Source organism: Sturnus vulgaris, chromosome 5, assembly GCF_052056855.1.
Source record: "Sturnus vulgaris isolate bStuVul1 chromosome 5, bStuVul1.hap1, whole genome shotgun sequence".
Lineage (NCBI taxonomy): Eukaryota > Metazoa > Chordata > Aves > Passeriformes > Sturnidae > Sturnus > Sturnus vulgaris.
In genome coordinates, this window is record NC_142247.1 from 7,464,309 (window position 1) to 7,478,751 (window position 14,443).

General features: G+C 47.7%; 1 protein-coding gene across 16 annotated transcripts in view; it reads right to left on the reverse strand.

Moving 5' to 3' along the window:
• Positions 1-14,443, reverse strand: part of PPFIBP1 (PPFIB scaffold protein 1) — a 102,557-nt gene that overhangs the window by 86,988 nt on the left and 1,126 nt on the right. For 2 of the 16 annotated variants that reach the window (XM_088164739.1, XM_088164726.1), the window contains exon 1: positions 605-664. The exons of the other annotated variants lie outside the window; for them this stretch is intronic. The gene's annotated coding sequence lies outside the window, so the exon portion shown is untranslated. Of the gene's footprint in view, positions 1-604; positions 665-14,443 lie in introns of those variants that run through there. 16 annotated transcript variants of the gene reach the window in all.

Consider the following 14,443-nt stretch of genomic DNA (forward strand, 5'->3'; position numbering starts at 1 on the left):
TTCCTGCTTCTCATCACTCAGACAAGATATGAAACCAATGTTTTCTTCATTCCTGCTTTGCCTGGGTTTCATTACTCATTTTCCAGCTTTCTTCAAAACTGACAAATTTTAAAGTACAAACGTTTTACGTATAATTCTTTACTTTGTCTCTGCACAGGATGCCATTAGAAGTATGCAATATTTAAGCATTGCATATGCACAGATAGGAAGTTTTTGCTTTTACCTTGATTAAGTATTTGCTTTGTTTCTTTAAATCACCCAGCTTGTCTTTCACAGGAAATTAAACTAACACAAAGTATCTTTTAATAATCATAAGAGCTTTCCAGCAATTCAATTTGCAAAATGACAGGCCAACATTCTGCATCACAGTAAGCAGTTTATCAAGCTGTTCTGACAGCAGATCTTGTTCAAAGCCTTGTCTAGAAATGCAACCACCTCCTACTATTCCAGGCGTGCAGACAATGACAGAAAACAGTTATGAACACACAGCCAAGCACAGGCTCTCTATTCACAGCACCAAAATCTGGAAGTCTCTCTCTCTACCAGCTATGACCCAGCTAAGCTGCAGCCACGACCAGCTCTGTGAAGACAAGTTAATACTTACCTGCTTTATTCTGTTTTCCTGAAAACGGAGCGAGCTCTGCACTGCTGGAGGCCCCAGCCTTGTGTAGGAGGGATCCTGGTGGTTCCACTCCCAAAACCTGCACGAGGTCTCGGCAGGGACTCCTCAGCACAGGTCAGCTCACAGGATGCACACCTGAGAGGAAAGACAGCATCAAGGTATGGAAAGGACTCGAAACCACAAAGCAGCTGAGGGGCAAAGGCTGCTAGGTGTGTGTGAGGAATTGCCCCTACCAAACCCATGAAACATGGCCAGGGCCAGCAGCCCAAACCACAGGAAAGGCCTTGCTGTGACCTCTGACCTCTCCACGTGTCACTTGACTGGAAGTGCCTCCCCAAAATGTGTTGCTCCTGCTCAGGCAGGACTTCTGTCTGCCCTCATACAGCACAAAGGCTTCAAGAAGACAGACAAAAGCCCTGATAGGAGGAAAGCAGTGAAAACAAGGAATTTATCCTAAATCTCAAAGGCAATGAGTGGTGGAGTTAAGAGCTCAGTCTGGCCCCATCCACACAGCAGCAGCTCCAGCACGAGCACAACTGGCTTTTCTGCAAATGCTGAGACATGGAACATAGTCCAATCAAATATTTCTCAGGGCAGAAAAAAACCAAAGATGCATCAAGTAAGACTTATGGGACAACTGCTTTCACTCCCGGGTTCACGGGCTTTAGTCTATTTTTAGTAATTTGCCTTTGCAGATGCCAAAATAACATCTCTCCCCCTCTGTACATACACAGCTGGACATGAATCTCCACAGCCTGGCCAGCAGCATCTGCATTCACAGATGTGAACTGCAACAGGAAGTCTAGAGGGGAAGCCTCTTCTTTGGAATTCCAAACACAAGTAGTTAGTATAGTCCAAGTGCAATGCCAAGCATACAGTCCATGGGAAGGAGGGACCCACAAGCACAGAGCTAGAAAGTTCCTTCCTTGCCACCAGCAGTATTTCCTTGATCCTTTATCCCTAAGCAGAGTTGAAAGAGATCAACATGTATGACTTAAAGACTGTAATACAGAATTGCTCCTTTTCTCCAGGCTTTCTTTGCACTCAGGATCACAGCTAAGAATCAGTGTCCCACTCAGAAGCTGCCATCAGAGCTCTGCAGAAAGGCTGTAGGTCTATTTACAGCCACCAGACCAACACAAGCTCTGTAGGGCAGGAGAGGCAGCTCTGTCCCTTGGAGAAGCACTGCTGCATTCCTGGGCTACCCTGCAGTTTCAAACTCCTTGGCAACATCCAGCCCTCCCCACTGCCAGCCCTACAAGAAGCAGGTGGCACTGTAAACCCTCCAGAGGAGCACAGTTCGAGGCCAGAACAAACTGATCTGCAAAATCACACTGGTCCATCTTTTGCCTCCACTGCTCCCAGCCCACCTTCCTGAGCAGTCACATCTCTGTACACTTTTTGTTCTTTGAGAGGCCTAAAAGCCTCATTGGGAGAAATCTATCCACTGCAAAGACATGAGCTAGCACAGCCCCATGCCTCTGGGAGCTGTCTCTGGCTCTATCCAGAGAAAATCATTCCAGCCTACAATGGCTCCTTAACGCCACCACTGCTGGGAGGTCCAAAATATCCTCATCCCAGTGCTTGGAAAAGGGGGCAAGGACCAGAGCGTGTCCCAGCAACACATTTTCTCACTGTCCTGGGGAATGCCAAGCTTCCCATTGAGAGTCTAGCCATTCATTAATCAACCTCCAGCATTTCCTGAGCCCCACCAGAGGCTCTGCAGCAAGAATAGGGCTGTCACCCACTCACTGGAAAGCTGCCCTGACCAGACTGTTCTCCCCTGTCTTCCACATCCCTGCCATATGCTCCACGGCTGTGGAAGCTGGAGCTGGAGCTTCCAAGAGGAAGCTGGCATACAAAATCCCATCATGTAGGCAAAGTAGCTCCAGTTTAGCCTACACTAGCAGGGCACACAACCTGACCCCTCCCTCCTCCACAGGGAGGAGTTTGCAGGTCCACAGATTCACCTTGAGCAGCCCCATAGAATTTTAGTTACTTTAGTTCATCTCCAGCACTCCTCTGCCTCCCTGTACCCACAGTCCCCTCCCAAAAATCTGCCTCATTTCCCACAAACGCCTACACAGCGAGCTTGGCGTACTGGCTTGTCTCAAAACCTCATCGGGCCTCAAACAGGGACAGCCAACTTTTAGAGGAGGATTCACGCTTCATTTTTCATCGTCTCAAAGCTATGCAACATGTTGAGTCTCTGCTGTAGCCTCCTGTTTATCAGCGAATGACTAAGAGTTTAATTTGGATTAATTTCATGTATGGCTTCTATCAGACCCGGCAGAACCTCTGGCTGCCCTCACGCTTCTGTATAAACACCAACAAAATCCAGGCATGAGGACTTAGATACCAGAGGAAAATGTCTGCCTCAAAGCTTTGCAGCACAGGCAAGACAGGAAGGATTGAAGGAAGCACACCACAAATTACAGCACACTGAATTTCCCTGTGTGCCTGTGGGAGGGCAGGGACATGCACTGGGAGGATGGACCCTATGGCAGGTGGCACTGCCAACTCCAAAGGCCAGCAGGGTCCCTATTAGGGACTAGTTTATTTTTTCTTCTCTGTCTTTACTCAGAGTCAGGATTTAAGCACAAGAGACAGATTTTCGTGTTCAGACTCAGTTGTTTATTAATTTTTATCTAAAGTATAGTGAGTTATAGTGAGTTTTACAGCACTTTTAGCTAACAAGCTAAAAGTGAGAAAATGGAACTGTATCTTGCTCATTACAAGGTCTTTTAAAGCCTAACTATCCAATTAAAAGCTAACATCTATATTATTTATACTTTTGATTCAATGACCAAACACCCGTGACCCGCAGTGTGGTGCATTTATCCAACCACAAACTATTTAAAACCAAGAAGAAGAAGGAAGAAGAGCCAACGCCTAAGAACCTCCATCTTGTCCCATGCTTATTACTATATTCTAAAACCCCAAATTCCAAACCCTTCACCATGTGACATTACACACTTCTACCCAAACTACACACCAGTGATTCCAACTCCATCACTCCATTTTGGAAACCCTATCCAAGCTCAAGCCACAAGCAGTGCTCTTTTGAGGGTCAGTGTCAGAAAGCACAGAAAGTTCAAAACTCCCAGGCTTCAGGGTTCCAACAGGTCCCCTGCTCCACAGCAGCTCAGGTGGGGCTCTCACCACCCAACAAGCCCAGTCCAGTCCCCCTACATTCCCTGGGGGACCTGTTTATTTGTCCCTCACTTCCATGCCCAAGCAGGAACCCCACCACCCCTTCATTACCAGTGTCCTCCTCCCTTCCCCAGCCATTTCTCTAATAGCTTGCCCAGACAAAAGGGACATCAGCAAAGGCATCTCTATTTAGATTGGGTCTCCATCCCCAGCCACCTCTTTCTTCCAAAAACACAGGGCAAGTCAAGCATTGCAAAGTGGAACTCAGATTAGGAGCAGAAACGGTACTTTCATCAGCTCTAGCAGGTATTTAATGGAAAGCACTCCTATTTCTCACTCTGCTTATAGAGAGTAACACCTCACCCACAAATGGCTCCACATCTCAGGGCAAAGACAACAAAGTAAGGCTGAGAGGGAAGGTGGTAGGACCCCATTCCTTCTTTTTAACACAAACAGACACAGACTCCCTGTTTTACTCCTAAATGCTCACTCTGCAGGAGCTACATGAACACAGCTGGATCTGAGGAACGGAAATGTTGCTCCTCACCATGTGCAACAGCAAAGCCAGGCCTAATTACCACAGCCATAGGAAAATTATAGAGAATATTTTTAGTAAGAAGAGAAATTAAGTGCAGTATCACAGCCAAATTCCAATTGAGCATCAGCAATCCAGCTGGATACACTGTCCTAAACAACTGATCCCAAACTACCACATGTGCCATGGCTTCCCTACCCTTTCTAGTCATTGAATGAGCTGAGCAGGGAGGGACCCACAAGGATCAAAGTCCAATTCCTGGCCTGCACAGGACAGCCCCAAGAATCACCCCTCCTGCAGGGGGGACAATCTGAGGCTGTTGTCCAAACGCTCCTGGAGCTCTGGGCAGCCTTGAGGCTGTGACCATTCCCTGGGGAGCCTGTTCAGTGCCCAGCACCCTCTAGGGAAAGAACCCTTCCCTGATATCCCCTGACACAGCTCCAGCCATTCCCTGGGTCCTGTCCCTGGTCACACAGAGCAGAGATCAGAGCCTGTCCCTAATCCTCCCCTTGCGAGGAAGCTGCAGAACTGCTGTGAGCTCTGACCTCAGTCTGCTCTTCTCCAGCTGAACTGACCAAGTGTCCTCAGCTTCTCCTTGTGTGGCCTCACCTGCAGGTCCTTCACCATGTCCCTCTTTTGTGTCCCTCCTCAGACATTCTCTGAGAGCTTCACATCCTTCTTATGTTGTGGCTCTCAAAACTGCAGAGTCCTTCCCCTCTGAAAGAGGCACAGAGATAGAATCCCCCACAGAAACATCTCCTTGCTTCAATTCCTTCTGCATTTCCAGATGCCCCAGACTGAGCTCAGCCCAATTCTGCCGCCTGTTTTTCTGCTGCCATGCCCCAGAGTGAGGCACACACACCAAGCACAACACCTCTATTCTGACAACTGCATTTCCACACCAGCACCAGGTTCCACCAGGAGCAAAATGACTTCCTAGGACAGCACAGGACAGAATGTCAAACAGCTTCTCTGCTCAGAAACACAACAGAGAGAGACACCTGTTGCAAGAAAACCAAACACACAGCAACTATAGTTTTTGTTCATCATGTCTCTGTGTTATTTTCACTGGTGAATGAATAAATCATCATTTACAGCAAAAGCAAGATTTCCAGTTTGAGGTTATTTACTTTCACCTCAATCACAGCAGCCCTGGCAAGCCAGATGATGTACAAGCCAAGCAGCAAGTGCTCACATGCTGGGAACTGTTCAAACAGGAATAATTTAATCTTTTTGTAGTCTCACCCTGGCTAATTTGCCACAAGCTGTCTCTTTTCAGATGCTACATAAAACACGAGGGAAAAACCAAGCTGGATTAAGCTGGTCCATTTACAATCAGTTCATCTATAGAGAGTGCAGGTCAGTTCGTTTTCTATGTAAAACAAATTCATTTTTTCAGCTTCACAGGGTTTAAGGAACAAAAATTTATTGCAGTAACCAAACATTGCTCACCGGACAAGCGTGCAGCGATTACTTAACTAATGCAAACGATTTTCAGTCTGCGTGCAAGGAATGCATGGGATAATTCCAGGGCACTCTCTTCCCCCAGCATTTTGCAAGTACTTTTTAGGTAGCTATGGAGACGTTACAGCCTTTTTCATTTTGCTGTCATAACTAGACAGCTAGTGATTTCTTTGCAAAATTCCTTGGAAGAGTGGGGAAGGGAGGGGGAGTTTCCAGCACCATGAGGTTTGAGAGCAACAAGCTGAAGAAAACAGGAACAGATTTTAGATGGAGACATCAGCATGGAGGTTACTTGGAAAAGATAGCCTTGAATCTGGTCCTGTTTCGATACTTCTGCAAAAAAGGAGGTAAACATACACACATGTAACAGGGATTGTCTTCCAACAAGCTCCAAAAGGAAAAACATTTTCAGCTGCCACTGCCATCACCCTGCACAAAAGGAGGCCCTCCCCAAGGCCAGGCTGTGGTTTTGTTCCAACACAAATCTCTCTGGAGGCATGGTGGGCCTCCATCCTTGCAGTCGTGCTGGGCTACAAGATGTTTCCCTCTCTCTCTGAGCAGGTTACATGGAAGTTTCATCCCTGACATGCCTCACAGGTAATCAGTGCCTCCTCTCCAGCCCCACCAGGCATTACAGCTTTGTGATGGACAGGACAGACAGCTCTGCATTTCACTCTCCTTCCAACAACAGCCCAAGAGCTTGCTGTGAGCCCAGCACTTCTGGTCCTCAGCAGAAATTCAGATTCTGTCCAAAATGATGCTGAGAGAAATGCCTTTCACCTTACTGACCCTTTAACATAAATCATTCCTGCATACGCAGATTTAAGACCACACACCTTGACAAGAAGAGTCTGAAACATGAGATACCGACCTGGAAAACTCTGTGTCACACAGATAAGGACGTGCAAATAATCATGGATTTAGGTCTCGTTCAGAAACTCCCTCAGTAATGAGAACAACAGATCAGGCTCTGAACAGATACTTCCCTTTGGATAAAACAGAAAGGAAAGCCTGTTCAACCAAAACATTTTTCTTGAATTCACCTTAGACCCAGCCACAACAATGGAGCCATAACCTGCAGAATTATCTCTACTACAAGCTGCAGGAAGTTTACCAGCACCACCCTGAAAACAAATCTCAATCTTCTCATCTCCACACTGCTTTTACAGCCTCATGACTGCTCACCAAAAGGACACTCTTAAGCTCTACTGCAAATGGAAAGAGAGCAAGATGCTGCTGCTGTAGAACAAACCCATGTCCATCTAATGCCCATCCAGATATTCAGCAACATCTTCAATGCTGCTTTTTTAACTCTTGTGAAGGCTTGAAAGGAGGGAAGAATTAATCATCCTCTAGGCTCCCTCAGAAGCTGGCTGAGGATAGGCAATGCCATTGGGAAGCCCCAGGACTCACCCCATCTCACAGCCAGCTGCTCCCAGATGTTTCCACCACCCCAACACTGCCAGCAGCATCCCAGCATTAGAGCAGACCACAGATCTGGTGGCACTACCCACCAGCTGCCAGCAGCAAGCCACGAGATTGCAGTGTCCCCACGCCATGGGGCACAGTCCCAGCTGCTGCATGGCTGCGTGTCCTCTCCCCCTGGGGCACTGGGGAGGGAGGGAGGCACATCTGCACCCCAAATCCTGCCACAGTCCTCCCACTCACCCAGAGCAGGGTACACACCTCCCTAGGATCCCTCATCAACACCGGCTCCAGTTCTCCCAAGGAGGGGGGCAGGGAGTGCTGCAACTCCCCCACAGCATCCAAATTCCTGCTGCACATCCTAAAGATATTCCAGAAAACACAGTTCTGTCCAGCAGCATCAGAGATTGCAGTGGCCCCGCCCAGTACAAGAAGTCCAACACCAGCTTCCCAAGTGTGGAAACCTCTGAGAAGGTGCTTTTGATTAGCACCTGTTAGTTACATGTTCCACATCCAAGAGAAGGTGGACATCAAGGTAAGCCACTATATGCTCCTTCTGGAGGAGAAGAAAACAAACAATAAACCAAACAAAAACTGTGTGATACAGGAAAAGAAAAATCCAGCCTTTCTTTATAGAAATACAAAAACCAAATTCTTAGAGCCAACTTAAGCTCAGGCAAGAAATATAAATATGCATTTCTGAACTTTCCCCTGTGATGTTTCCTTTACAAACATAACAAATTAAAAGTGCTGTCACCAATTAAACCAGCTTTGGTTAAGTGGAGGGGAAAAAAATGCTGCTGGCTCTAAGATCCAACTGACAAGCCTTTTCAAGTCTGCTCTGATGCAAAACCAACTTCCCAGGGATTTAAATTAAGAGTAAAGAAATATTTTCCTTGGCTTAATCCTGGTTTGGAAGCAGGACAGAGGATACTACAACAAAGCCAGCACCTGAACCCAGCAGGAGCCACCCAGCTGCCACAAGCCTTTCCTGGAGACCAGCTGCTCAACACACCCACCTCTTCTTTAGCAAGACCCTTGCCCCACTGTGCCAACAGCTGTGGGCAGCAATGGGGACCACTCAGTGTGCCCTGGCTGCTCCAACATGTCCTCTCCTCCCTCTCCGTAGGCACTAATGCAATGACACTGGCTATGATGCACATCCAGGTCCAGGAGAACAACATTTAAACTTGGATCTTGAGGGAAATCACCAGGGATGGCTACTTCAGCCTCCAGCTGCAATGTGGAGGTGCCCCCTCACAGCACAGAGGTCCCACGGTGTAGCTCACACAAAGGATTTGTCAGCTGTAGGATGGAGCACCTTGCTTTTCCTGGGGAGGATAAAATTTCTGTCTGGGTCTTCCAAAGAGAGCTCTGTGTACCATCCCTCCCCCACCACTGAGCAAAAGTCTACCAGAGATGTTTCCAGTGCACAAGGGAGAGCAAAAAGGTTGAGCATCTCAGCCATCAAACCACCACCTCCCACGTGCTTTCCAGCTTGGAATGCAGGTTCCAGCACCAGGAATGTTCCCTGTTCCCACACAGCCACAGCCTCACCCACACCCCAGCCCCTTCCTGCCCCAACATCCTGCACACAGCAGCTCTCAGAGACAGCACACTCCCCCCAAAGCCTGGGGATGAACAAAGATTAATCCATCCTACTTTTAGCAGAGGTCTGAAACCTAAACAGGAGAACAGAGAACATGGATGCATCAAAGACACAAGAAAATGTTCCAAACTCATGCAAAACACAACCACCCAGCTGACATCTATGACTATCCACTCATCCTCACACTGAGAGGATCCCAAGGCATTTGCTTCCTTTCCCTGTCTCCACAACACTTCTTCCATAGGAGCAGCCCACCTGATCCAAACCTAACAGAGAACAGACTCTGACAGTCTCCATATGGCCAGAGGGATTTCTACCAATCCATGGCAGCTGTATAAGGACACAGCAAAGCTCTACAGAACCCAAGATCACAAGGGCAACAACCACGTGAGATCATAACTATTTTCAGAAACAACTAACAGTTCAGGGTGTTTTTACAAAAAAGATACTCTTCTCACCTGCTCTCACAGACAGACATTAATTAGCAGCACTGCACTCTGTAGAACCTTAATTTCATCCTACAGACATCTTCACATGCCAACCTCATGACACTCAAAAACATGGAGACCAACCTCCAAACAGGATGCAGGTTCTTCTCCCCATGCCTTACACTCTGCACGACCTGAGCTAGTCTAAATAGCTGATTTCCTTCAACAGTGCTCACACCTTTCCTTTGTTTCACAAAGGCTGTATTTCTGTCAAAACTTCTTACCTGGCTGTAGCTAGTGAGTACACAGATTTTAGAAAGAAAATATGGAGTCAAGATTCAGTAAAACAACCTTTCTGGATTACTCTGGACTCTTTGGACAGACTCAGCCCACAAACCACAAAGCTGTGAGAGAACCAGACCCCCATGGCCACACCTGCTGAGAGAGCAATGACAGCTGTATGCACAACTGCCACAGCACCAAGGAAAGGAACTGCCCTCCCTCATCCCCAAAACAAATCCCGGTGCTGACTGGGTAAATGCATTTGTGTTCTTGTTTCTGTCCTCCATTACAGAGCACAAAAGGAGAAAAGGTTGAGAATGAGGAGGTTGAGGGGTTTTTTGTTTGGCAGTTTGCTTGCTTTTACAGTTATTTTACAGTTATTTTTCTGTTACCAACCATAAATTGTGTGTGTTCTATTTCCCTTCACAACCACTGTAGTGCCCATGAACTATCTGGGGTTAATTCTACACTGACATATAAAATATACCCTGCTTTTCCCTATGCTTTTGCTTCAGAACTCAGCCTCAGACAAGGCAGGGAAGACCAGACCATTATAATTTACTCTTCTTTGATGTGTCTGTAACAAAGCAAGAAAGCAAAGTTCTTCTCCCAAATCCATCACATTTGGAGCCATGAGAACTGTTGGATTTAAAAGATGCTGCTTCACACTAGTGGTTATCAGATGGGTTTTCCCATCTGTGACACAATTCAGCAGCTGTCTGGCAGCACAGAGATTCTCCACTTTGGAGCTCAGATGCTGCAGCAGCCGGCTCAAGACTCAGCCTTCAGTTCTCCACTAATATTTAGGGAAAAAGCCTATGAGGAAAGATGCAAGTGCAAACTAACTTTTGTATCAGCACACCTGACCTTGGAGCCTTTTCTGCCCAGGTACCATTTGGCAAGGGATTTTATTCATGCAAGAGTTACAGCACTGTGCCTGCTGGAACAGGGATTCCCATCAAAACATCTGCCAAGGGCTGCTTAAAGTCAGTGGGTTTGTTATTTTTGTCTCCCCTCAAACACCACAAGCCAGAGGCTGCTGAAGTGGCCTCTGGTGCTGCTCCTTGACACAACCTGCACTGCTTAATGATGCAGAGGCACAGAAGGGAACAGGAGCATCCTCACCTTACCACAAACAATTCCTGCCAGCCAGCACCACTAATGAGGAGCTCTTTCCAGAAGTATCAGCTCTGTCAGCACAAAGGGACCAAGCACTCCATGGCAAGAGCTCACAGCCAGCAGCAATGTTGGTTTGGTAAGGCTAGACTACACAGCCCAACATCTCCCAAGTTCTCCACCTGCCTCCCTCACTGCACTGCTCCAGGCTGGGGCAGAGTGGCTGGAAAGTGCCCAGCAGAAAAGAACCTGGTCAACAGTGGCTGAACATGACCCAACACCTGCTCAGGTGGGCAGGAAGGCCAATGGCACCTGGGCTGGGTCAGCAGGACCAGGGCAGTGACTGTCCATCCCTCTCAGCCCAAGTGCTGTGTCCAATTCTGGGCCTGTCATTGCAGAGGGACATTGAGGGGCTGGAGCTTGTGCAGAGAAGGGAACGGAGCTGGGGAGGCATCTGGAGCACAAATCTGATGAAGGGAAGCTGAGGGAGCTGAGGGGGCTCAGCCTGGAGAAAATGAGGCTCAGGGGGGACCTTCTGGCTCTGCACAACTCCCTGACAGGAGAGGAAGCCAAAGAAAGTCGGGGTCTGCTCCCAGGGAACAAGGGATGGACAAGAGGAACAGCCTCAAGCTGTGCCAGGGGAGGGTCAGGGTGGACATCAGCAGGAAATTTCTTCATGGAAAGGGAGATCAGGCACTGGAAGGGGCTGCCCAGGGAGGTTTGTCCCCATCCTGGAGATGTCCAAGCAAGGTCTGGACGTGGCACTCAGTTCTCTGGGCTGGCAACAAGGTAGGGATCAGTCAAACATTGGGCTCATTGACCTTGGAGGTCTTTTCTAACCTAAGAGATGCTGTGATTCCATGATAAATAATAAAAATGATCCAGGCAGGGGCAGGGAGCAGAAAGGCTTAGCTTACAGTGCACTGCAAAACCTGTCTCTAAATAGAGCTTCACTGAGGAAAGAAATCAGCTTTTTACACAATTGGTTTATCTTGGCCTTTTAAGAGAAACAGAAAGACAGCCAATGGAAAAAGAAGAAAGTTTTAATCCTGCACACTTTCCTTGTGTACTGCAGAAGTCACATAGGAATAAAGTGCTCTGGAAGCTAAAGGACACCAGGAAATTGTATGTGCCAATAGCAAGAGCAATACAAGCATACACAGGGAAAGCAACTGTGAATTCAGTGCAATGACTGAATTATTCATTGAAAATTCCATCCTTTAAGCACAAATAAAGTACTATTTTGGCAGCAAGCACTACTAGAAAAGTAAGAAACAGCCACTGTCTTCAGTATGAGCTGAGTCAACAAGCAGGTCAATTTGTGAGAGAGAGGAAGGGGAATAAAAATGAGAGAATAGAAAAATGCATCATTCCCTACATCTCAACGTATGTTCCCAGCTGAGCACTCTGCCTAGGGAGAGGGAGATCCAAAGCAAAGATCCCACCAGAGACCCACTGAAAGATGTCAGGACTTATCATGACCTCTGCTGAAGTTGCCTCAAATTGGAAAACACACAAGTGCAAGTAACAAACCCATGGCAAGAGAAACACTGACCTCTAAGAGGACCAAGTTTTCATTCTGGACTAGATGCTGACTTTTCCAAGAGATGTAATCTCTGGGGAATAGCACAGAGCCTTTTCTATATGATGCAAAGGTTGTCTTGCCAGCCAGACATCTCCAAAGAGCCACCTGTGATTTCTGAAGCTGTCATTAAATGACCACTCACTCCGTCTTCACTCAGCCAGGGTGGGAATTTATAGTAAATGCTAAATAAACATGTGGGCATAAACACCAGCAGTAAGCATGAGGAAACATAGTTCACCTCTCCTAGGCTGGATTCAAAAGCAAAGTCACTAATGGGATGACTAATGGGATGACTAATGGAATCTCACAATTACTAATGAGGAAAGGGGCTCACTATTTAGCCTAAGTACAGGAAGGTATTAAGTGGTTTTACTTATGAAGGTATTAAGTGTTTTTATGTATCCTTAATGCACAGCTGCATGCACACGTTCCACACAAGAAGAGACAACACAACAAAACCTGCCTGAACCTTCCAATAAACCCATTCCTTGCTTTTCTAAGTTTACAGATGTGATTTAGCCAGGCAGATATAGGTCAGATCGTAATGGCACATTTTAAAGCAGCCACATAACTTCAGTTCTGCTTTGAAGCCCTGACAATCACCAAGGCAAGTACGAGAAGAAGCTGTCTCAGATAGACCAACCTAACTTGCACATCACCATTTAGCAGCTGAGGCAAAAGTTACCAGCACCTCCTTAAGGAAGAGCATGCAAATTCAGCAGTGGGACAGGGGCTTTACTGACCACCCCTAACAACACAAGATGTTTTATCACCCCTCGAAATCCTGCCTAATAGTTGGGCTCCTACTTTCTCTGATTAAAACTACTGCAAAACAGCAGACTCTCCAGTCAGAGGTATTTGGGGGGTTTTGCACCCCTTTTGAACCACCTCAGGAGACAAATCTGTCCCAGATCTGGGGTCTGGTTCCCTCTCCCTGTTCCCTCCACCTTCCCAGAAAAACACAAAAGACCACAAAGAAAATCAGTCAGTTCCTCAAAGGAGGAAACTCAGAGGAGTTTACAGCAACTCCCTTGTGCTCAGCAAGCCAAAGGCCTGGTTTGATGCAATCACAGCACCGACAAGAAAGTGACTAAACCTTCGCTGGTTTCAAAGCTCTTCAGGGAAAGGATTTCCACTCCACTAAAGTGTTCCTTTAAGTGGGGAAAGAAACATCAGAGAAGCCCCGTTGGGATGGATTAAAGAGACAAAAGCTCCAGAAGGAGCCTGCACCAAGCTCCTCATCACACACAGCCCTGCCTGTCCTCAGGCCACCCTGACCTGGCCAGTGAGCAGTGGCCAGACTTTGTCCTGCTCATACCGGGCAGCAATGGGACCAGACAGGCCGGCAGCACCACCTGGGAGCCTCAGCCTGCTGGGAATGGCTGTCACGTCAGGAATGTGAACAATTACCCTCCTGTTGCCACGGGTCACAGGCAAAGCCTCCCCATGCACCCCCACAGACATTTCCAGCGCACCCCTGTCCTTCCTGCAATGTGTGTCACACTGCACTGGCAGCACAGCCCAGACAGGGCATTTAAGTAGGAAAAAAGATGGAATTCACCACAGTTCCCTGCCCCAAGTCACATCCCTGGTTTCAAGGCTCTCCATCCTGTGTGTCAGGGACAGCAGAAATGTTCCTCACCCAGTTTCTCCCTAGCCTGGATCTGCTGCAGACACACAGGACAAACCAACTGCAGCGTTCCTCAGCACAGCTCTTACACCCAGTGCAGCCAGTGGATGAAATCCCAGGGCTCAAGGCAGGAGATGGGCTGCCCAAGGGGGAACCTGCTCCTCAGGGCCCCCTCACAGCCAGGCAAGCAGGTGGGGCTCCTGCTGCCTTCAGGGAGGACAGAAACACCAACTCCACACTCCTGGCATGGCAACATCAATCCTCACGTGTGAGCACCAGGGCACACCACTCACAGCCACTGTCACTGCCAGGAGCTCATCTCGGATACAGCTTCTCAAGAAGCTGTGCTAAATCCAAAACTCCACTGGGATGGGTACTCAACTCATCTAGGGAGTGCTCTGGCTCTTCATTCCTTAGTGATGTGAAGAAGTTAAGAGACCAAAATCTTTGCTGCACTTGAAACACAGAGCTGAAGCAGATTTCTGCTTTTCTGCTTTCCTGCTTTCCAGAATGCCTCTCAAACCAGCCTGCCACGCTGCCTCACTGAGAGCACCAGTTTTACTGAAACCTCTACTTACATCCTTCACCAATGTA